The sequence below is a fragment of the Zootoca vivipara genome, chromosome 12, assembly GCF_963506605.1.
Source record: "Zootoca vivipara chromosome 12, rZooViv1.1, whole genome shotgun sequence".
Lineage (NCBI taxonomy): Eukaryota > Metazoa > Chordata > Lepidosauria > Squamata > Lacertidae > Zootoca > Zootoca vivipara.
Window position 1 is genome coordinate 5,779,085 of NC_083287.1, and position 25,215 is coordinate 5,804,299.

At 45.8% G+C, this 25,215-nt stretch overlaps 1 protein-coding gene across 2 annotated transcripts in view; it reads left to right on the forward strand.

Moving 5' to 3' along the window:
* The window catches only part of AMPH (amphiphysin), a 92,026-nt gene that overhangs the window by 757 nt on the left and 66,054 nt on the right, over positions 1-25,215 (forward strand). The window lies entirely within an intron of this gene.

Here is a 25,215-nt window from a genome sequence, read left to right on the forward strand (position 1 = left end):
GCTGCGGTATTCTGGTGACACTGGGAGAGGCGAGCAGCAGCTCCCAGAGTCTGGCTTTCTGGCTAGTCTCGTGTGCCGTTTGCGGATTTGGGCCTGTTTGAAATGCGCCCTTTGAGGCACGTCCGCAACTGGCGAGTGGATTGTTGAATGGGGCTCTCCAATGCGCGTTTGGCTAATAAATGCCCAATAATGTTGGTTGTGGATTCAACCCTCCCCCCCCCCTGCGCGCGTGCGTCTCCGCTGGCAAGCTGCCAGTATCAGTGATGTTATGCAATATCCCTTGTCCCATTTAGTCATTATTCTCTTGAATGAAGTGCTCTGAGACGGACTGATGCAATGGCACAACTTATTTTCAGCCCAGTCGGTGCTGTTCTGTCACTGTGGATGAACCATGTATTGTTGACACCCAGGCTGGGACCCCACACAATGGCTGAGGCTGCGCTGATCTGCTTGGGACATGACTGGAGAGGGTCGTGAGTTTCATACATCGGCCAGTGTCCTTAGTTTGGCACAGGTGCTTGCGTCATGCATGTGTGCCAAGCTGCTCTGATAGGTGGTGCCGGCTTGAGAAATTTGGGGTCCCTTGGGCAAAGTGCCTTCAGTGGACACCCCAGAAGGAAGGACATGTGAACTGGGCATTCCCCCACACTGCCTCTGAGCTTCTGGTGGGACCCGCACTCTTGAGACCTCAAGCAGATGCCCGTCTTGGCCACTCTCTGGAGACAGACCTGCTGATGGTGGCTGGTGCAGAGGACAATATCACCTTGCACATTTTCATAAAGGTACCGCCTGGGTGAAGCCGGTTTGCAGTTACTGAGAGGGTTTTTACTCTCTTCCCATCTCTGTGAGAACATTCAGGGCCTCAAGCAGGATTTTCTGAGGCCCCGTAAAATTTTTCGTTAGGAGAAGAAAATTCTTAGGGCATATTGAGGGGAGCCTCTACAGTGTGTTTGGTTGTACCACCTCCCACCACCTCCCTGTTTGTGGCCTTGATAAAACCAAAGGGAGAATAAGCCCCTTGATAGCCTGCAGTGTAGAAGGAGGATTGCATCTGCAGAGCAGATCTATTCACAGACCGAAAGATTTGTCTGTTCCTCAGCCCCACCTCCATGCTTGCACACTTTCCATACTGTAAGAGGATTGTGTTTCTTTTAATAACCGCCCAAGCTCACCGTGAACTAATGTGATCTTCCTTGCCGCGCTCACTTGGAGAGCGGGGCAATCAATTGCTAAGGAGGCTGTCTCTAAAAATCACCTCTTTGGGTATTGCCAAAGGCCACCTTGTCCAATGTCCATGTCACTGGACTTTATAAGAGTCTCCTGCCAGCTCTTTGGTGAGCAGCAGCTAAACATTCAGAAACACACCTGCATTTCCAACTGATGAAAGATATTCCTCTGGGCACTGCTGGTCTGTATTGTCCTGTTTCCTGATGGTCTAGAATGTAAATCCTTCTTAATGTTCAAGTAAATGCCGGCAGGGACAAGTAGGAGATAGTTTGACTCAAAATGGAAGGTTCTAGGCTTCCATTTTGGATCTAGAAGGCCATCTTCTAGCCAAGTGGCGAGCAAAACACTTAGTTGCATGTAGTTTCATGTGCAGAGTGAGTATCAGCCAACCTACCTGCAATATCTTCCTGTGCAAGTCTCAGTGGAACAAATGGGTCTTGGATAAGAGTGCAGAGAGGGAAGATATCACAGTAGGTTTTGTCTTAAATGCCATTTAATAAATGGCACATGTATAAATGTGTTAGTTTGAATTTGTTGCCTTTCCCCTCTAGGAGTGAGTAACACTCACCTAAATATAGAAGACAAGTGAGACCTGTAACAAAATCTTGATGTGTGGTGTACTTTTGTCCTGTGTTATGGCCAGCCAGTTGTGCCCTTTTCCAGGATACTCTATTGAATACCCTCCTGCATTGTCCTCCCCACTCCACAACAGAGCCAACATTCCATGGCCACGGCCACTGAGCATGCTCAGTCGTCATCAGGCTGCTTTGGTTTTCTCCCTCCTTGGAATTTCTTGGCCTGGCGGCCTGGCCTACAGAGAAAGAGAGAAAGAGAAAGAGATGGTGGAATGAACTGGGCCCTTGAGATGGTATTTTGGGAAGTCACATTTTGAATGCTCTCTTGTGTTTATTAGCTCCCTGAAAATGGAAAGCCTTCTAGAACAGGGTGGGGATCTTCAAGCCCATGGGCCAAATGTGTCCAAACCTCTCTGTCCAGCCCTCAGGACCCTTCTCAGACCATGCAGCCTTTGTCAGCCCTGCGCTGTGTGTGTGTGTGTGTGTGTGTGTGTGTGTATGTGTGTGTCTGTGTAGAAACCTCTGACTGTTGCATGGCTGGACTGCAGCCTACAATACTACAATGGTAATAGTCAGATCTGCCGTATCCATGAGGCCAGGTGAGAAGACCACCTCAGGCAGAAGGATCCACAGGAACAGCAGATCTGGCCTCCAAGGAATACTTTGCCTGCTGCTGCTGCTGTTGTGGTGGCAGTGACAGCTGTGGCACTCTCCTTGGAGGTCAGATCTGCCGTCTCCTTGGCAACACTCCCCTCCGCTGCCTCTACAACGGCCTCTTGGCCAATAGGAGGCACTGCTGGTCTCTTCCCACCCTTGTTCCTGATGTCAATCTTCACTCACCCCTTCTTCCTTGGTGGAGTGGGGTGGGACACCATTTTGTGGTGCTCAAAAGTCTTAGTCCGGCCCTGGTAACAGTTTTCCACCTCTGATATAGAACCTCTCCTCCTTTGCTTGTTTCCTGTTTCCTGGGGTTTTGCCTTTTAAACAATGTAGGGCAGGGGTGAGGGATCTTTGCACCCCAGCAGGCCAGCTGTGGTTCCTCACCCCTTGCAGGCCACATTTGACAGAAGGGCGGGTGCCCACTTCAGCCCGACCATCTTTGCCCCACAGCAGAGCCCCTTTCAAAACACTATTTTGTGCAGTGCCTTGAAAGGGGCTGTTGAAGATCTGTCTGTCGGCTGGAGGCCAGGTGGCTGTGGCTTAGCTGAAACGGACTTGTGGGCCCAAAGAGGGAGGTCTGGAGGGTGAGCTGAAAGTTCCCCACCTCTCCATTGTAGAAGTTGTAATCTCACACCGGCAGCTTGAATTCAGTCTATTCTACTTCCTCATTCTGTATGTGTAGACCTGTGTGCTAAGACAGGGGAATTGGGGAAGGCCCATGGCTCAGTGGGAGAACACCTGTACAAGGTTCCAGCTTCCATCCCTGAAATCTTCAGACAGGGCTGAAAAAGACCTTGGCCTGAGACCCTGGAGAGGCAGATGGACCAATGGTCTGACTTGAAATAAGTTCGCTTGCTATGTTCCTGAAAGTCTGAATTAAAATTCCCAGGTACCTTGTACCTGGCCTTGGGAATATGGACTTTTCCTTTGGCTTCCAGCTTGGCCGGTGCCTAAAATCTAGAACTGGATCCTAAACAAATAAAAGCTGGAAATTTTGAAATCCTTTCCAAGCCCCATTGACCCCTCAGAGAAGTTGAGGTTCTTCCCCAGTTGAGCGCTTTGAGTCATCAATAGTGGGTTACACAGGTCCCCCCCCCCCGGACTATTAGTAAATCCCTCAAGGCAGCTGATCCCATCCTTGGACTGAAGTGCTCCAAGGCTGTGGGTTCAGAGTAATGGTTGAAAGCCCAATAATCATCTGTGCTTCATCGTGCGGCTGAATGGGCTGCTTTGCACACAGAAGGTCCCAAATTCAATCCCTGGCATCTCCAAGACTGAATCCCGGAAGAGCTCCTGCCAAATAGGCAGTTGGCCCGACACAGGACACAGAAACCTCTCACGTAGACAACTCATGCATTCTTCACCTGTGACATTTTGTGCGTCTTATGAGTTTATATTTTGTTTATTTATTTACAAGATGGCTTTTCCATCAGCAGAAGTCTTTGAAGTGGCACATAGCATGAAAAACAATAAAACCCAAACAACCACAACAATAAAGAAAGGTTTTAAAAAATAGCCTGCTGCACAAACCAGCGGAATATTTCAATAACTACAATATAGCCATGAATTGAGATCCAGGGTGGGAGAAAATCACTGTTGGATAGCTTTTTCCAACACTTTATTTCTGGCGGGGGTGAGCATGCAGGGGTACGCATACCGCGAAACATTTTGTGAATCTAATTCTGACCTCATTGAGGGGCAGTACTTCAATATGAGTAGGAAACTGAGAGCATCCCTAAAAAGCACTGGCTTTTTCTCCACAAGAGCAGGCCTGGCTCTAGGGGTAGACCCGGTGGTGCGGGGCGCCAGGGCGCCGGGCCGGCAGGAGGGCGCTGCGCGGCAAAGCCCACCCATCAGGGCGGGGGCGCCGGAGCGATCTCCGCGCCACGGGGCCAGGGCGCCCGACCGGCTTGAGACGACCTTGCACAAGAGAATACAGTTGCACAAGAGAATACAGTGGTACCTCTAGTTGTGGACACTATCCGTTCCGGGGTGCCGTTCGCACCCCGAAAAGTCTGCAACTAGAGCGGTGCTTCTGCGCAAGCACGGAGTGCGATAGAACACTTCTGCGCATGTGCGAAGCGCACAGAACGCTTCGAAACCCGGAAGTATACACTTCTGGGTTTGCTGTGTTCGCAAGACGAAAAGACAACCCGAGTATGACTGTATGTAAGAAAATCATGCACAAAGAGTCCTTTAAGTGTTTCCCTTGTTCTTCGGAACATTTATTAATGTCTTCCTCCTTTGCACCATTAATGCAATGCTTCAAGCTTATCCTTATGGCTGTTTCACAAGTGTCAAATGCCAAGTGCAGTATTTGGTGTGTGTGTGTGTGCTTTCATATTTCCATAGACTTGCAAATGATTAATACTGTGTGAATCCAAATAGGCCCTAGGTAGAAGGTACACTCCTTGGGGTTGTAGCGGGAAAGCTCAGTGAAGATGGCGACTCAGGATGTGGCAGCTGTGAAGAAGGTGAATGCCAGGCTAGGGATCATCAGGAATTGTATTGAAGCTAAAACAGCCAGTACCATATTGCCAGTATACAAATCTATGGTGTGTGTTAAGTTGTGGGTAGACATCTCAGACGACACAGTGATTTCTTCAAGAAGCTCTTTATTTGGAAGCTGGAACAGAGCAGAACAGAACAGAATGGCTCAGCCGGTCTGCTTTTATAGACAGCTGTAACACTGTAACAATCAACAATTCAAAATTCCCGCCTAAAGTAACTGACGAGGACCTGACTGAAAACTATATACACCAGGGGTCCCCAGACTATGGCCCGCGGGCCAGATGCGGCCAAATTGGCCTCCCAATCCGGCCCGCGATGATCCCCGCTGCCGCCGCCTGCTCTTACGGCGCACAGCACGGCGGCGCACTTCCAGATCGGGAAAAAGGCGCCGAAAATCGTTTGTGCGCATGCGTATGGGCCTCTCCCGACCCAGAAGAGGTCATTTCCGGTGCACTTCCGGGTCAGGGGAGGCCCATACGCATGTGCACAAACGATTTTCGCCGATTTTTCCAACCTGGAAGCGCACCACCACGCCAGTAAGTGTGTGTGCGCATGCGCACGGGCGCGCACTCCCCCACCCTCTGGCCTGCTGCGCGCACACTCCCCTGCCGTCCGGCCTGCCGCGCGATTGGCGCAGCGGGCACCGGCCCAAAGCCGGGTAAGTCTGGGGACCCCTGATATACACCAATACATAACAGTGTGGCCACATGTGGAATACTTTGTGCAGTTCTGTTCACTTCACCTCATAAAGGATATTATAGTGTTGAAGAAGATGAAGAAAAGGGCAACCAAAATTATCAAAGGGAGGGAGCAACTTGCTAGGAGGAAAGGTTGCAACATTTGGGGCTTTTTAATACAGAAAAATGGCGAGTAAAGATAAAGATGTATGAAATAAAGTCTGGTGTTGAGAAGGTGAACAGAACCAAAATGGTGAATCATTCTTTGAGGATTGGAAACCTTTTGTAGAATACCTAAAGAACTATGATAGTTGCATGAAAACGCAAGCAGGGTTTGAAATACGAGAAGCAGTAGGAAGACATTAAGCCGAATAACTCAGGACGTACATGTTATGTTAAAATATGCAGCATTAGGGGGGGGAACAACATCATGGGGTGGGGGTGGGGTGTCAATGGATAAATTAAAGTGTGGATGGTCAAGTATTAGGGATGGTATGTATGTAAACTTTTGAAAACTAAATAAAATTTAAAAGAGAAAGTGGACACAAGAGAAACAGTTCTTCCTCTTTTCATGATATTAGGATATTTAATTAAGCTGAATATCGAAAGATTGAGGACAGGCAAAATAAAGTACTTCTTCATGCATCACATAGTTAAACTATGGAATTCTCTCACAGAAGATGCTGTGATGGCTTCAATAGATATGTGACAAATCAAACTGTCGGTGATGACAGGCTGTGATGGGTATGTTCTACCGCTGACAGCGGGAACTGCAAGAAGCAAGAATGATGTCGTCTTCAAGTCCTGCTTGCAGGCTTCCTTCCTGTAGGCCATGGGTAGGCAAACTAAGGCCTGTGAAGCCGGATCTGGCCCAATCGCCTTCTAAATCCGCCGGCAGATGGTCTGGGAATCAGCGTGTTTTTACATGAGTAGAATGTGTCCTTTTATTTAAAATGCATCTCTGGGTTATTTGTGGGGCATAGGAATTCGTTCTCCCTCACCCCCAAATATAGTCCGGCCCCCCACAAGGTCTGAGGGACAGTGGACCGGCCCCCTGCTGAAAAAGTTTGCTGACCCCTGCTGTAGGCCTCTGGCTGGCCAGGATGAGAGCAGGATTCTAGACTAGGTAGGCCTTTGATCTGATCCAGCAGGACTCTTTTTTATGCGGGTGCTCTACAAGTAGGGTGCCACCGCAGAGAACGCTGCCCCCAACAGTGGGATGCAGAAAAGAGCCACCTCTGAAGATCTTGGGGCCATCTGTCTGAAATTAAGGCCATATGTTCATTACTTACTTAATGAGGCACTGTAATGAACTGCTGTTCGTTATCCACTTTATTTCTCAATTTCTACATCACATTTATATGTGGACATACATGGATCGAACAACATCTAAATATCAGTTAATTGACTTTGATAGCAGGTATTAAGATATTTGTAGTGCAATTCTGTTCATGTCTACTCAATAGTAAGCCTGGTTGTTTTCAGTGGGGCTTAATCCCAGCTAAGTATGTCTAGGATTACAGCTTTAACTTCTTGTTTTGTGAGTTTATGTAAGGGGGAGTGCTTTGTGTTTCTCCGTTTCTGTTATTTATTATTACTTGTGAGCCACTTTTCCATAAAGTTGTACCTAAAGCAGCTAATGGTGCTCAGAAAGTAAAACACAACAACACATACGGTATCAAAACATGGGCTGGAGGTGAAGGCAACTAAATTAGTTACCATCACCTCCAACAGCTAGATGACTGAGACTTGCCTGGGAATGGGTCTTCCTAACCTGCCTGACCATAAAGAAGGCTGATCGCCGAAGAATTGATGCTTTTGAATTCTGGTGCTGGAGGAGACTCTTGAGTGTCCCATGGACTGCAAGAAGATCAAACCTATCCATTCTGAAGGAAATCAACCCTGAGTGCTCACTGGAAGGACAGATCCTGAAGCTGAGGCTCCAATACTTTGGCCACCTCATGAGAAGAGAAGAATCCCTGGAAAAGACCCTGATGTTGGGAAAGATTGAGGGCACTAGGAGAAGGGGACGACAGAGGACAAGATGGTTGGACAGTGTTCTCGAAGCTACGAACATGAGTTTGACCAAACTGCGGGAGGCAGTGGAAGACAGGAGTGCCTGGCGTGCTATGGTCCATGGGGTCATGAAGAGTCGGACATGACTAAACGACTAAACAAACCTGCCTGAAATTTTCAGTTGGCCCATTTGCTCTCTTTGCTGTCCAGGCACTCATTGCAGCAAAGGGATAACAGGAGCACAAGAGCTATCAAGCTCAGTTGGCATGCTGTTTATGAGGTGAGAATTCCAATATCCTCATCACGCCACCTGCAGCAAGTGAAGAGGGCCCCTGTTCCTTCATCCATCTCCAGACGTGACTCCCGAGAGCACCCTTCACTGCCACTGTTTACTGCACACCTGCAGTGTCTGCCAAAAGGACCATCTATGGCTGTGCTATTATAGTTGCAGGGTGGTATCTTCACTGAACAGGGCCAGTAGAATGGTTCACATGAGGAGTTGCTCTGCAATATTAGAGAGCAAGGTGAGAAGTCAGTCTATATTTTGTGAGTTTTCCTCCCCAGCCTCCAGCTGTGTTGTTGAGGGCAACTTGTGAGTTTTGGTATCCTTGATGATTGGCAACTGTGGGAGGGAACTTTGTAGGGTAAAGTATATAGGGAAAGGTTCAGGTGGGGTCTGGGGAACTTGCCACAGAGACAGTGACGCCATCTTCTGAAGAACGTTGAGGGGGCCTGCCGCCACATCCTCACGATATGGAATAGTCCCATGTGTTTACCTTGATTAAAATTTCTTCTAAATCATGTTTGGAGCCCCATAGAGCCTTGTTTACCACGTCTTTTTATTTGCTCATTAAGATTATTGTGAGAAACTTCCATTTTCTTCAGTAGTAACCAGTTGCGTTCCCAAAGAGCATAATGCTCATTTTTTAAACGATATTGTGCAATTATCCACGGGAAGCAGTAGTTGCAGATTCTTTACTTTTGTGTTAAACTACATGAGTCTTGGAGAGATTACTGACCCCTTCTGTGCTTGGTATAAAGAGAGGCTCTTATAATTACCTGCCTCCCAAATATAAAAACCATGTTAATTTTGACAAAAATGAAGGAGTGTGTTTCACAAGCAGTTGGGTATGTCAGTTGGATATTTAGTAAGCAATATAAGATGCCAAGTGAAAATTCTATGGTATGTCAATCTGATTTTTCAGTGTGTGTTCTCTAGCTTGCGTTACATGATTATTTTACCTGTATTTATCACATTTGTATCCTGTCACTTCCACCAGGAAGATCTCAGGGTAGTGTATATGGGGGCATCTTACTCTTTCCTGAGTATGAGCCGCGGATTAGGTGAGGCAGTGTAAGAGTGTCTTGCATAAAGCAACTTAATAAGATTTCTGGGTAAGAGGAGGCACAGATCCAGCTCCGTGTCAGCATAGATCACACTCCAGTGTCAACATAGAGGCCTGGTTTGCATGTCCCACTATGCCAAACCACTGCTTATTGTGAATGTGTGAGCATGCAGCCTCCCTGAAGGAGATCCCGGTTGCTTCTCCCCTCCCTGATTGTTTTACTACTGCACCATGCTGAGCTAAGCCATAGTTTGGTTTAACACATTTTCTAAATCTGGACTCATGGTTTAGCTCTCTCTAGACCAGGCATCCCCAAACTGCGGCCCTCCAGATGTTTTGGCCTACGACTCCCATGATCCCTAGCTAACAGGACCAATGGTCAGGGATGATGGGAATTGTAGCCCAAAACATCTGGAGGGCCAAAGTTTGGGGATGCCTGCTCTAGACTAACACTGAGCTGAAACAAGGGACTTGGCTACACAGGTGCAAATAAAACATTGTAAAGTGCAATATACAAATGCGGCACTAGATGGCGACAGTGAGTGATGCAAAATTCAAAGTATTTTTCAAAAACTTTTTTTTAAAAGTGTTTTTGCAGCGTTTTTTTATGTGTGTGTAGATTTCGTTAAGGTTTGCCCTATAGTGTAAAGCTCACGGTTTGTCAAGGAGAGCTAAACCGTCAGCCTGGGTTTGGATGCCATGCTAACCTGAGCTATGGCTTGCCATAGCGCAGCAGCCAAACAGTTGGACATGTGTTCTCCTTTCCTGGAGCCTCTGCACACACACACACACACACACACACACACACACACACACACACACATTTGCACTAAGTTGTGATCTGGCTTAGCATGCAGGTGACCAACCTCAGACCCTGAGACCAAATGTGGTCCATGAGACTCTAACCTAGGCAATGCCTTTCCCATACCACAGCCAATGGGAAATAGTTTTTCTCACTTTGCAGGACTGATGGGGATGATGATGATTAAAATTTATATACTGCCCTTCATCAAAGGGTGCTTCACAGAATAAAATACAAGATAAAACACAAGTACTGTAAGTAATTAAACTAAAACAACAAAGCAATAACACCCCCAGACACATTTAAAAGGCTGTAGGACAGGCATAGGCAAACTCGGCCCTCCAGATGTTTTGGGACTACAACTCCCATCATCCCTAGCTAACAGGACCAGTGGTCAGGGATGATAGGAGTTGTAGTCCCAAAACATCTGGAGGGCTGAGTTTGCCTATGCCTGCCATAGGATGTTAACCAGTCAAAGGTCTGATTGAAGAGGAACATATTTGCCTGGCGCCTAAAAATATATAATGAAGGCACCAGGTCAACCTCCCTGGGGAGAGCACTCCACAAACAGGGAGCCACTACGGATAAGGCCCATTCTCGAGGTTCCGGTTTCCGCCTGCAGGAATGGCGGACCTGTTTTCCATCTCTCTGACCTTCGTAAGGAATTTGGCGGTTGCTAGGGGAGTAAATGGCAACCCCCTACCCTCTCCGGGGGTTACGGAGAGGGGCCGCTGGCCCGCGATGCCCCCAGACCCACTCCGACTGTTTTTGGAGTGGGGGGAGCTTGGGCTGAGCACTTACGACGGCCAGGACTCCCGGACGCTAATCTGCATGGCGGGGATTTCCATGGTTAAAGAAGATAATTAGGCTTAAATCTATGGACATACTTCAGAAGGAGGGGAAGAAGCGCTGTTTACTGCTGAGAATTTTATGCTGCTGAGCGAGAGGAGTCAAAGAATGTACGGCATCTGGAAGAAGGATTGATGGGGACGGAGCGATAAGGGAAGCAAGTTTTTATTTTTTCTTCATATTGTTGCCTCGTATCTTCCCGGACGCGATGTCCTGGCTTGTTTGGAGTGAAAGAGAAGCAAAAGACTGTGTGAGTTGAACTCTATAGCTGTTGTTACTGAGCATATTTCTTAAAGATGTGAAGTTGCCGATGAGAAAAGCCCCCCCCTAGTCAGACGGAAGGAGTTCTGGACGCGTTCGGAGGATTTATGAGCTGTGACGCACTTTAAATTGGAGCAGCGACCTGAAGCTAAGTTCAGCTATAGGGCAAGGAGATCCATTAATTTACCAAGAGTTCATGGTTGGATGTTTGGGTCTCCTGCCTGAAAAAGCTGTAAATTCTATAAAGATAAATAAATCGTAAATCTTCATGGTTATGAGAGAAAATGAAAGTGATTTGAGCCTTTTAAGATGGCGCTGCTACTCCGTCGCAACAGGGAGCTCCACTAAGAAGATTTATGGGGAGGCTGGACTGATTAACTCACACAGGAGAAAGAACATCTGTGAAACTTCGTTTGACATTTATCTCAGCAGCTGGAACAATCGGATGAAAGTGGAAAACATCTAGGTGACTGTAAGGGGAAGATTTGGAATATTATGAGCTTGGAGGACGATTTGAACTTTAGAAATAAGACGGCAGTGGACAGTTGCGAGGAATTCCCAATTTCTTGAAGCATGGGAACCCAAAAATAAATTATTTAGATGATTTGGCATAACATTCGGTTTGATTGATATATATATGTGTATAATTTGAAATATTGAAATGTGATATAATTGGTTTTAATTGGAAAATTAATAAAAATATTTTTTTAAAAAAAGGATAAGGCCCATTCTCATGTTGCCACCCTCCAGACCTCACACGGAGAAGGCAAATGAAGAAGTGCCTCAGGTGATGAACACAAAGTCTAAGGTGGTTTGTATGGGCAGAGGCTGTCCTTGAGGTATTGTAGCCCTGAGCTGTTAAAGGCTTTATATGTCAAACCCAGCACTTTGAGCTTGGCCTGGAAGCTAATTGGCAGCCTGTGTAGTTGGGCCAGGATCATTGTAATATGCTCAGACTGTCTGGCCCCGGTGAGCAATGATTCAGCAGCTACTAAGCTGTAATGAAGCTTTCTTTTCTGTATCAGCATCAACTGTGAGCCTGTGACTTATAGCACTGTAGGGTGCAGTGACTCAACCTGTGCTAAAGTTGGTACTGCTTTTGCATATGAATATGTGTAGCAAACCCAGGTGGCACTGTGGGTTAAACCACAGAGTCTAGGGCTTGCTGATCAGAAGGTCAGCGGTTCGAATCCCTGCAATGGGGTGAGCTCCCATTGCTCAGTCCCAGCTCCTGCCCACCTAGCAGTTCGAAAGCACATCAGAGTGCAAGTAGATAAATAGGGGGGAAGGTAAACAGCGTTTCCGTGCGCTGCTCTGGTTCGCCAGAAGCAGCTTTGTCATGCTGGCCGGAAGCTGTCTGCGGACAAACGCCGGCTTCCTCAGCCTATAGAGCGAGATGAGCGCCGCAACCCCAGAGTCGGACACGACTGGACCTGATGGTCGGGGCCCCTTTACATGTGTGTAGCAAAAAAACCCTTCAACATAGCTTATAAACATTATGTGCTGCACAGTGCCAACAACTTTCATTAGTTGACTTTGGTCCCCAAAATGAGGCCAATGGGGACAGGACTGGTATTTGGCAGGAGTAAATCAATGTTGGCTTTTGGGACTGGGGGAAGCTTCTATCTATTAGACAGCAGCTGCCAATCACTGTTGACAGTGTTGGATTGGACTATTGGTACCCATATTTCTGAATGACTTTCAGGTGTATTTCCAAGAGGGTGCACCCTTTTGCCATTTTCTGCTTCCCACTGCTGCACCAAAAGCTGGGCCATGCAAACCCCTTTTCTTCTACGTAGCTGACCTCCCAACCTGAGGTTGTCCTGGGGAGCTGGGGCTGGGGGAAAGCAGAAATGATTGCACTCGCTTTAATTTTCTATTACGCCATGCCCTCGCAGCACTTTCTCAAAATTCAAAATGTGCTTGCTGGTCCAAAAAGTCTAGCAACCCCTGATGTAACTGTCCAAGTATTTTGGAAATATTCCTTAGCAGAGATGTTTCTGTACTGAAGGAAATGGAAATGGTTTGTGATCAGAGTTAGTATTATGAATGAAGTTGATAAGGGTACTGTAAAATGTGATTAATAAAATGTCAACGCTTTTACATCTTTCCCAGATGAATACTTCATAGCAAAGGGGGATAAAACTTGAGAGTGCCACAAGGATCAAAGTTTCCGCCCTTTGGGCTGGTGCAATTTAGCATGGCAGTCAGATGGCTAAACAGTCGTCTGGCCTAGTGAGATGTTAATGGCGTATGTGCTGGAGATTATTGTTTCCAAACTTACAGTTTTTCATTGTGTATAATATAGAATGGTTGTACAGAATGGTTTTCTTGTAGCAGAAAACCATTATAGATAAAGATTGGGCGAGGCTTTTTGGAACCCACTTTGTTGAATGCCATGACGGGGAGGCCTTGTGCTCTCTGGTGGGAGATACCAATGTTCGCCTGCACACAGAAAATGTAAGGTCCTTGGATAACTAAAATGAGTATTATTTGGGGTGTTTCCTCCCCAGTTTATACCCTGTTATGCTTTTTCTTCAAGATCACTCTGAGCACTGGGTTATTGTAAGTCTCTAATCCACCCGTAAGCTATATCCTTGCTTGGTTCTAACGCCACTTGACTATTGTATTCAGAAAGAGGGAATCTGGTTGACTTTGCCCCAAATGGTCATTGCCATCCCTCTCCTCTCTAGGGATGCTCCACTGTTACCACCACCAACCCAAGGGTTGGGGGAAAGTAAAGGAGGGCACCAATTAGGACTTCACTGAGTTCTTTGTGAGACCCATCCTGGGTTCTGTTTCTTGGTCACACGTGAGTGTGACAGAAAGTTATGAAATGGTTTTTCAACATCCAATATAATTATTCGATATTTAAGCTTCAGATATGATATGTGCACAATCTTCTGCTCTAATAGGGAACTTAGAAAGCTGTCTTATACCAGATCAAACCCAGTATCGTCTATTCTGACATAACTTTCTAGGGCCTCGCGTAGAGATTGCTTCCATCTCCTGGATATTTTTAACTGGTGATGCCACACTGAGCCAGGGGCTTCTTGTAAGCAAAGCATGTGACCTAACGCTAATTTGGGGTCTCTCTCCATGTTTTGCACATTGAGATCACACAAGGTGTCAATTTAATGACAAAACGTCATTTGAACTTTGAGGCGTAGTTTATACATTGAATGCTTTGCTAAAGTCCTCCCTTTGCTGAAAAGAGAAGAAATCAAAGGAGCAGCCGAACACCAGGCGTACTGCAGGCAGCAAATGGGGGGAGGGGCGAGTGAGCGAGATTAAATGCAGCAGCAGCAACAGACAGCCTGAAACGGATGCATTAAGTCCTGTGGATGTGTGCGTGGGTGTCTGGTTGGGGAAGAGCGAGCCGCGGGATGAGGCGAGTGGATCTGCATGCAGTCCTTGTAAATATTTTAGCAGAAAGCCTGGCCATAGGCATTTCCCCTCAACGGTTTTGCAGTGAAGGGACAGCTATTTTGGCACAGAGGCCGTCCGTTTTGAGTACCTTGTGGCATCAGCAAAATGTACGTCTGCTGATGAGCAAAATGTGCAGCGTGAGCCGTTGTCATTCCTTAATTAATGGGAAAAGCAAAGGTCACAGAGGATCTTTTTAGCCAGAGGGTGTTTTCCTCCAGCTGCTATAAATCAGAGCGCACCATACAGGACCGCAGGCACTTCTTACAAACCCACTTTGAACAACTGGCTTTTTATTGTTGTCAGTAGCCAGGAAAGCCTGATGTTCATTTGAGGGAACAAAGCCTAGTCTTTATGGACACAGAGGTTCAATTAGAAAGTATGATGGTTCTATGTGCAAGAACTTGGGAAAGGAGAAGGAAAATTAAAAGTGGGTGAAGCCCATATTATTGTATCGATATGTTTTGAGGGGGCACTTGAGGATTTGCATATGAAGGATTACTAAGAACATACTTATCAGCTATGGCCTGGCATCTCCTATGCAAATCATGACGTTACTGGAATTCAAAAGTTATCAAGGACCCTTTACTCTGAGCTGGTGTTTGTCATCTGGAAAACACTTGACCGTTCTCCAGTCCAGACACAGTTGCTTTGCCCTCTCTTTTGGATGTTGACGGGTTGACCCTAGTCTCTTATTAGACATTCTTGGTCCTCTTATTTTGGTTCACTTCCTGAATAGCTCTTTGTGTCTTCCTTTGGATATTTACCATCTCAACTTTGCTGGCTGTTACTTAAGTTAGATACAGTAGCTCCTGAGTGGTCTGGATGATGCCTGGTGAAGAGATTTGGTCCTACATTCTTCTTCATACGGAACAGATGTCTTTACTGTGCTTGCTTGTTTTACTCTCTTTTGTGGGACAAATCTCTCCCTCTTTCATACATACCTTGGCAGACATTTTCTTCCTCTGAGTCCTAGAAACATCAGCATGACCCCACCAAGATCAAGTAGCTGTCCTGTGGGGCATGAAAGAGAGACAAGCTGCAGCAACTACTCCCAGAATCCCAATTGAGTGTCTTTCTGCATCAGGGATGAGGCTGAGACTACCAGTTCCAGAATCACTGGACAGAAAACTTTGCTATTTGCATTATTCCCACCAGGGAGAATATTATCAAAGGGCCTCCCTGCACCCATGCAGGAATGATGCAATAGTTTTCTTTTTTTCCACTGGGGATTTTGGGACAGGTAGTCCCAATCCCATCCCAGTCAGGGAAAGATATCCTGCTGGGACCCTGCTGGGACCCTGCTGGGACAGCTTTGAGGGTTGAAGAAGGGGCAATGTTGCTTTGTTGGCAAAATCTGCCTTCTGTCTCTGGCACTCTGTAGTCTGGTCCTCATTGACTGGAAATTTGCTGAGCTCATTACTCTGCAAGTTGTACGCAAGCAGCCCCTCCACACATAACTTGCCTGTGTTGGGCGTTTGGCTACTCCGAAAAATAATGGCACTTTTGCCTCTTGGTTAGTGCATCCTCTAGGCAGGACTGGCTAATCCGTGGTCCTTCAGATGTAGTTGGGCTACAACTCAACACACCTCTGGCCATTGATTTTGTTGGTTGGGGCTGCTGGAATTGGAGTCTAATAATATCTGAAGGGCTGTATATTAAGCACTCCTGTTTAGCCCTAGGAAGTTATTCTCTCAAGCATCTTTGCTGTCTGAAGGAATGATTCTCTGCCTTTGCTAAACCCAGAGCAGAAGGAGAGGGAGGGAGGCTGCTTCTTAGCAGACTGTACATTTACCAGGAAAAACATCATCTTCCTCACCACTATTGCTCCACTCAAAGTAGTCATCTGGGCTGGGCATGGCTGGTGACAAGAGACTATGACCCACCAGGCTGTTGTGATACAGTGAGGGGGGAAACGTATTTGATCCCCTGCTAAATTTGCCTGTTTGCCCTCTGCACACATCTCAGGAGGTATTTTGTCCCACTCCTCCTTGCAGATCCTCTCCAAGTCAGTAGGATTTTGAGGCTGATGTGTAGCTACTCGAACCTTCAGCTCCCTCCACAGATTTTTGATTTTTAGCTAGGCCACTCCAGTACCTTAATGTGCTTCTTCTTGAGCCACTCCTTTGTTGCCTTGGCCATGTGTTTTGGGTCATTGTCATGCTGGAATACCCATCCTCGACCCATTTTCAATGCCCTGGCTGAGGGAAGGAGTTGCGTTGATGCCAAAGAGCTCGATTTTGGTCTCATCTGACCACAACACTTTCACCCAGTTCTCCTCTGGGTCATTGGCAAACTGTGCATTGGCAAACTGCAGACAGGCCTGTACATGTGCTGTCTTGAGCAAGGGGACTTGCGGGCTCTGCAAGATCTCAGTCCTTCACGGTGTAGCGTGTTACCAACTGTTTTCATGGTGACTATGGTCCCAGCTGCCCTGAGATCATTGACAAGTTCTCCCCGTGTAGTTCTGGGCTGCTTCATCACTGTTCTCCTGATCATTGCAACTCCACAAGATGAGATGGAGCCCCAGACCGAGGGAGGTTTACAGTTATTTTGTGTTTCTTCCATTTGTGAATTATTGCACCAACTGTTGTCACCTTCTCACCAAGCTGCTTGGCAATAGTCTTGAAGCCCAGTCCAGCCTTGTGCAGGTCTACAGTCTTGTCCCTGACATCCTTGCATAGCTGCCAAGTTATCCCTTTTTTACAGGGATTTTCCCTTATGCTGAATAGGCTTCCTCGCGAGAAAAGCGAAAACTTGGCAGCTATGCATCCTTGGACAGCTCTTTGGTCTTGGTCATGGTGGCTTTTTGGAATCTGCTGGATTGATTGCTTCTATCGACAGGTGTCTTTTGTACAGGTACGGTAATGAGCTGGGGTTACAGGTAAGACCTCTCCCTTACAGCAGGTGCTTCCAATCTCAGCTCCTTACATACAGTGAAGATACCAGGTAGCCTGACATCTATACTTATTTCACTCATTATAATGCACATTCATCTCTGACTTTTGTCTTCTGGGTTTCTGGGGTTTTTCCCTGTTGTTATTCTGCCTCTCTCAGCTACAATAAACCTACCATTGAAATTATGGACTGGTCATTTCTTTGTCAGAGGGCAAATGGGCAAATTTAGCAGGGGGTCAAATACCCCCTCACTGTAGGTTCTTTCTTGAGACTGCAATGTGTAAGCCAGGGAAGAAGAGGAAGCAAGTTCTGAACATTTATCACACAACTTGTATTCTGAATTGTAGTCTCTGTTTGAGCCACTGATTAGGATGCTTTTGCCGTAGCTGGTTCCCTTCAGCAAAGGTCCATAACCATCCTCCTATAGGTGTGTTTCCAGTCCAAACGCTTGTTTACTTGTGGAGCACCTCGACACAGAAGCAGCATGGCCTTGTTCTCCAAGCCAATGGAGGGCAATGATAGCAACTGCAGCCATTGGAGCATGGAGCATCATCACTTACCCCAGGCTTGCCATACGTCAGGAAAATTCCTTGACATGTCCTGGGTGTAAAAATGGCATTGGGGAAATTTTTTGCAGAATTGGCAAAATGTCAGGGATGTACGACAACACAACGGGAGAAGCAGCGGAAACAGCTCAAAAAGCTTAAAAGTACTCTTTTGGGGGTAGGTTTCAAAAAAAAAAAAAGCTCAACAACATTGCGGGTGCTAGGAATTTTCCTTTTTGAAATGTGGCAACCCTACTCGCCCAATCCCTCGCTCCCCTGCAATGTCTTCACTGGCCAGTCTTTATGTAAGGTCTTATGTAATAGGAGATCATTGCTGCAAAAAAGGTGAAGGAAAGGAAAAAACTCTGCATTTAAAACTGCACTGCCATATTTTTGAGGCACATATTTGATTTACAGTGGATTAATGTACTCAGATGGGCTGTCTAATCCAGAAAGATCAGGTTGGACCAGACAAGATGACCTACGTCACCCAACATTGTACTCTTCTGGAAAGTGGACTAAAATATTTTAGCTATATTTTCTTTTAATCAGGAGGCCAGCTAAGGAGCAAACATCTTAACACACCTATTTGTGCATGATAGTAGTGTATATATAGCAACAATCAGCTTGAATTATCTACTCCAATTAATGGTCTTTGAAACATTCCAGTTCTTGCTTGCAGCTGACTTTCTTTCCGAGTTCTTTGTTCCAAAACCTTCCTCAAAAAATGATGTTCTCTGCTTCTTGGAGCATTAAATACTGGCACCATTTCCTGTGGTTTATGATATTTGGGGTGCTTTTCTTAAACCACCTTTAGTCTGATTTTCTTTTTGTCTTTTTTAATATATCGCAAAGAGGAAATGAAACAATCAAATTGAGGATAAGGGCCTGAGCTGTTCCCTTTACATACTTCTGTGGAGCCAGCACTAGAAGGCCGTTTGTTCTCCTCTAGGGAGGAAGACACTCTAGAAAGCAGTCAACCAGCATCAATCCAAATAAGCGAATTGTACTACCAGAAGTAATGTCACTGCCCTGGAATGCCTATGGGAAATTATCTTCTAGTTCTGTTTCAGCAAGCTTGTGATTTTTAAAACACAGCAGTACTCTAGATCTCTGGTCTTCAGTTTGAAGGTGCTGGGAATATGAAAGCTGCACCTGCAACTGCACCCTTAAGAGTTGTGTCAAAGAGGAAATTCCAGCAGGTATTATTTGTCATGCAAGTCAGTATCCAGTAAAAAAAAAAAAGGTAAAAGGTAAAGGGACCCCTGACCATTAGGTCCAGTCGTGACCGACTCTGGGGTTGCGCGCTCATCTTAGCTGGCTTTTTATGCTGCGAATATTTCTGGAAGTTGAAGGAAAGAAGGTACTGGGAGTGGTTTGGAATTTTTTTGTTAGATTTAGGGTAGATCCCAAGGGATACGAATCGGGAGAGCAGTACCAGTAGCTAACTGGGAGGTCTCACACCAGTTAAGAGCTCAGTTTCAGTTCACTGCCAACTAGAGAACATGCACTTTTTAGTTAATAGAATTGGCTGCCAAAGAGGAAGCAGCTTACCAAAGTTTGGCTATAGAGGAAATTGGATATTATTGACATATGTGGGGAGCGTTTGGAAATCATCATGCCAGAAGAAAGAGCTTTTGCCAAGGTTGGCACTAAGGGCTGGCACAAATGGGCATATGCTAAGGGCCCACATCTCAGCAGGGCATAGCTGCCAAGTCTCCCGTATTCCCTGGGAAACCCCCGTTTTTCCAGCTGTTCCCAGCCGAAAAAACAGATTTTTTTGTTTTCCCCCGGTTTATTCTGGTGCGGCGGCCATTTTGGAACTGGGCGGAGCATGCTCAGAAGCGACTTTTGATGCTGCTTTGCCCAGTTCCAAAATGGCTGCAGCGCGACGTCTGGTGCGGCGGCCATTTTGGAACAGGGCAGAGCAGCAGCAAAAGTCGCTTCTGAGCATGCTCCGCCCAGTTCCAAAATGGCGGCAGCGCTACTTCCGGTCCAGTCCCTTATTTCTCAGGCCGGAACTTGGCAGCTATGCAGCAGGAAGCCCCCTGACAAGAGCCCCTTGGTCATGCTCTTCCTGTACCATTTGCAACCTGCTTGTTCCCAGACCTTTCTCTTCTAGCCCAGACAGAGCAGTAGACCAAGGGGGGGGGGTTAGTGGATGTTGCGGTCTGCTTCCTCATTGGCTCTTTGGTACTACAGTACTGGCTCACCAGACAATGATGAAGGGGAGAAAAATGGCAGTGAGGAACATGATTTGTTGCAAGAGGGGGAGCTGTGAAGGGTGCTTTGCCCAAGGACCCTCCAAAACCTGGACATGGCGCTGGCACCTGAAGGTGTTTCAGCCTGCTCCTCTAACCCCTGGGACTGAAGACTGGCTGCACCTCACTTTCCAGCTCTTGAAAAAGGACTGCTTAGGCAACTGACACCTTCTGCATCAACGGCAGCCTTGTGCTCTTCTTAGTAAATTAGATATTTGTTACAAAATCGTGGCCTTTTGCGCAGTGATGCTGTGGAAGATAGGGTTGCCATACGTCCGGGAAAACCTGTACATGTCCTCTTTTTTGGGGGGCGGGGCAACATTCCTTTTTTGTAGTTAAATAATTTTTATTAATTTTCCATTAAAACCACCCAATCAATAACAAATCAAATCATAATCCAATTCAAGAAAAAGAAGGCCAAATTACAATCCAAATTATTAACCATTAAATTTCCAACAGGCTTCCCATTTTCTGGACCTCTAAAGAATCATCTCCCACAATTATATATTTCTGCAAGGAGAAATGTAAGGTACTACACTTGGGCAAAAAAAAATGAAAGGCACAAATACAGGATGGGTGACACCTGGCTTGAGAGCAGTATGTGTGAAAAGGATCTAGGAGTCTTGGTAAACCACAAACTTGACATGAGTCAACAGTGTGATGCAGCAGCTAAAAAAGCCAATGCAATTCTGGGCTGCATCAATAGGAGTATAGCATCTAGATCTAGGGAAGTAATAGTACCACTGTATTCTGCTCTGGTCAGACCTCACCTGGATTACTGAGTCCAGTTCTGGGCACCACAGTTCAAGAAGGATACTGACAAGCTGGAACGTGTCCAGAAGAGGGCAACGAAAATGGTCAAAGGCCTGGAAACAATGCCTTATGAGGAACGGCTTAGGGAGCTGGGTATGTTTAGCCTGGAGAAGAGAAGGTTAAGGGGTGATATGATAGCCATGTTCAAATGTTCAAATATATGAAAGGATGTCATATGGAGGAGGGAGAAAGATTGTTTTCTGCTGCTCCAGAGAAGCGGACACGGAGCAATGGATTCAAACTTCAAGAAAGAAGATTCCACCTAAACATTAGGAATAACTTCCTGACAGTAAGAGCTGTTCGGCAGTGGAATTTGCTACCAAGGAGTGTGGTGGAGTCTCCTTCTTTGGAGGTCTTTAAGCAGAGGCTTGACAGGCATATGTCAAGAATGCTTTGATGGTGTTTCCTGCTTGGCAGGGGGTTGGACTGGATGGCCCTTGTGGTCTCTTCCAACTCTAGGATTCTATGATTCTTCCTGTTCTCATATTTTCCACATTCTGATCTTAAACTCTCAAAAGTCCTCAGTCCCTGGTTGATTGATTCACCTCGTGTTAAACAGCCATGTGTCCTTTCATCTGCCGAGTACAGTTTGGTTTTTTAATATATATTTTCTCTCTTTATTCATCTGTCAATGTTTTGGGGGGCTGCATTCCAATCCAGGCAGATTTTTGCATTTTAAAGGAAATGTCTGGGGGTTTTTGGGCTCGGGCAGCTTGGGCCACAGCCGCTGCGAACCCAAGCTGGAGAAAGAGGCATGTGGGCATGGCAGCTCTGCATGCCTCTTTCGCCGGCTCTGGCTGTCCTCTTTTTTGCTCTTCATGATATGGCAACTCTAGTGGAAGGTGTATTTTTGGTTCTTCATGCTTTGCTGTGAACCACTTTGAATGCAGCGTATATTGAATGACTGAAATCACTGAAGAAGCAGGTCGGTCCCTCTATACCAGTGGTTCTCCAAGGGTGTGGGGTCCCACACGTGTGTGAGGTGTGGATGGCAAGCATGGCAGGAAGATTCAAGGACAATCAAAGAAACATTTAAACCTTTCAGTGTAGTGTAGTATCAAAATGGATCTTTTCCAATTAAAGCAAGAACATCAAGTGATACTGAGGACAAGCCTAGATGGGATCCAGAATCACTGTTCAAACATTTATAATAATATTTTGGGACTATTCATGTTCTTACGTAGCTGCATTGTTCTATACTTTCTGGATGTCCTGTGATCATAAAATAAAGTGCTTGTGTTCTAGGTTTTAATCAAGCGCTGCTAGGCATTTCCTTTGGTTTTCCTTTTTGTCATAATATTTTATTGAGCTTTCCAATTTAATAATCCAATAAGAACCACATTGTATTCCGAATTACAATACAGTAATAAATAAATAAATAAATAAATAAATGGCTGAATATATTGCCAAATTATATATCTTTGGGTGACTTCCCATGCTCTGAATTTTGCAGAGTGCTAATCTGTTTCCTTTTGTTTTCCAATGTATTTCTTATCAATTTAAAAAAATGGTGGGGTGTGAACAAATCTTCATTCTGAAAGTGTGACCCAGAGAAAAAAGTTTGAGAACCACTACTCTGTACTGAAACCGGCTGTATAGACCAGCAGAGCCAACATTGTACTGTCTGGATATAGTTGGGCTCCCAGCTTCCATCACCCCCAGCCAGAATGGCCCAGGGTCAAGGATGCTATGTTTTGCTGGAACATGGCTGTTAGTATTAAATAGCCTCTAAGTACATCAGGACCATGCAACATTTCTTTTTTAATATTAAGAATAATACTCCATCTGATGGAAAGCATCCTAAGGACTGTACTGCAAAGGGTGAACATGAGATGTGTGTGATATTGTTAGACTTTCTTCCAAGGTTGAACCTTAGTATAATGAGAATCTGATCTGCTGATTAGATAGTAGCATGAACTAGATTCTTGCACAGGTAGGGATATCATTTTATTCCTGCAAAGCTTCTAGTGACCAAGATAGACAGGTGATACCAGAAACATTTGCTGTTCATAGATCCTGTCCTTTTGTGACTCTTGATAAGTTTATCTACCCAAAATGCATACCTGAGAGGGCTTCCTGTTTCCGGCGGTGAGAAATGGCTGATTCCCACACGATCAGACCTCAGCCGTGCCAGTAATTAAGGGTTGATATGGGGGTAATTAGCCGTAGCAGACTCCCCAGGTTGGGGGAGGACGGTCTCGTAGACCCGCAGACGGTCCAAGATTGTTAGCTTGCATTAAGGTGCAAGCGGCAGGACGCTGGGTCCCAGAGCACGACACGGCTGGCAGTCTCCGAAGTCACTCTCATAGCCGGAAATATCTGTTTGATAAAATAATTAGATTTGGACAATAAACAGACATAGTCTGGACTGAAGAAGACTGAGAAAAAAGCCTGCAGAACTGCACAGTCCTTGGTGTTTAAGCTCAGACTTCAAAGAGATTCTCATCATGGTGTTTGGATTACAGAGGTGATTGGTATTTTCTTTTATTTCCTTCTCAATACCTACAATTGTTTTTCTTTGCCAAGCTTCATTAAGAAATCTAAATCTTTTTTTAAAAGTACAGATGGACTTCTGTTTATAATTAAGTATTCAATTGATAAAAGAAGAAACAAGAAGAAACAAGATGGTGTTTGTTAATATGACACAGCATGGAAAAATGAGAATTCGTCCCTTTTTCAAGGGAAGTGGGAAATACTTGCTAGCTGACTTTATAATGACTTGAGACAACAATTTGGGATAACATACAGTGCATCTGTTTGCAGAATTTCTTCATTATGAGCGAGAGAAAAGGCTAAATAGATGTCTAGCAACCCCCCTTCTAGGGCCCAGAGGGGGGGGATTGTGTGGTCTCTGGGAAAGCTGATCGATCACCAAATGACTTATATCTGTGGAATACAGTTCATTTACATTGCAATATTGCAAACATTATGCTCAACAATTTAACAACTTAACAATGTGGAAGTTATTGTGTCATTAAATTTCAAATGACAGACTTAGAAAACAGCAACAATTTGGGAGTTGTTGCGTCATTAAACGTCAAACAATAGACCTGGACAACAGCCTGGATTAGAAGATTGGAATGAAGTCAGGAAAAGCTGCGCTGGCAAATAGACAGTTGAAAAATATATACAGTGGTACCTCGACATCTGAACAGTTCGACTTCTGAAGGTTTAGACTTCCAAAGTCGACAACCCCGGAAGTCTTTTTGCCACACGCGCCCTGCGTGTGCGTTCTGCACCTGCGCAACGGTGCATGCACAGAAGCGGCGCTTCGACAATCAAAGACTTTGACTTATGAAGACAGCCGCGGAACGGATCATCAATGGGTGGAGCCCACTCCCTCAACAGAAAAAGCCAGAATACAGAGATGTGAGGAGCAGGAGCAAGCTGGAGAGAGAATGGGAGAGCAATGTCTAAGAGCAATGTTTGATTTCTGTTGGATTCCCAAGCTGTGGCTATGGGTGAAACCCCATTTGGGGTGTGAATGCTGTGAAATTCTCCATTGTAGACTCGGGTTGCATATAAAGACTTCACAGTCTCTGCTGTACCCCATTCCCAAAAGGAAACATGAACCCAGAGGAAGTGCATGGAACCCCTTGCAGCGCTCAGAGATTGGGGTGGCGCACAACTGGGTCTCTCTTTCCCCGCAGCCAGAGCTCACAAGCGCTCAACTCCGGCACCTCTCAAGTGGGCACCTTTGCCATTCCAAGAGAACAAGGTTCATGGTGAGCTCCAGCACCCCTTTTCCTAGAAAAATAGCACTGCGTCCAACAATATATATTGCGCCAAGTCTTCTTGCTTTCATGAGACACACACTTTGCAATGTTCAGATGATGGTCTGGGGTGGTGTTGCTTGCAAGGGAGTATTTTTACTTGTTGATTATTTAGGCATTTTAATCTTTTTTTTTAACGGGACGTGGGTGGCGCCGTGGGTTAAACCACAGAGCCTAGGGCTTGCCAATCAGAAGGTCGGCTGTTTGAATCTCCTGCCAATCTAGCAGTTCAAAAGCATGTCAAAGTGCAAGTAGATAAATAGGTACCGCCCCGGCGTGAAGGTAAACAACGTTTCTGTGCGCTGCTCTGGTTCACCAGAAGCGGCTTAGTCATGCTGACCACATGACCCGGAAGCTGTACGCCGGCTCCCAGTAAAGCGAGATGAATGCCGCAACCCCAGATTCATCCGTGACTGGACCTAATGGTCAGGGGTCCCTTTACCTTTAATCTTTTCTTTACCTCATTCAGACAAGATTATATTTAACCTCACTTTTCCTCTGCTTCTGCTATTGCCATGTTAATTATATAATGCTTGGGGGTCTGGAAGCAAAGTCCTTGAGTGAGTGCTCTAATT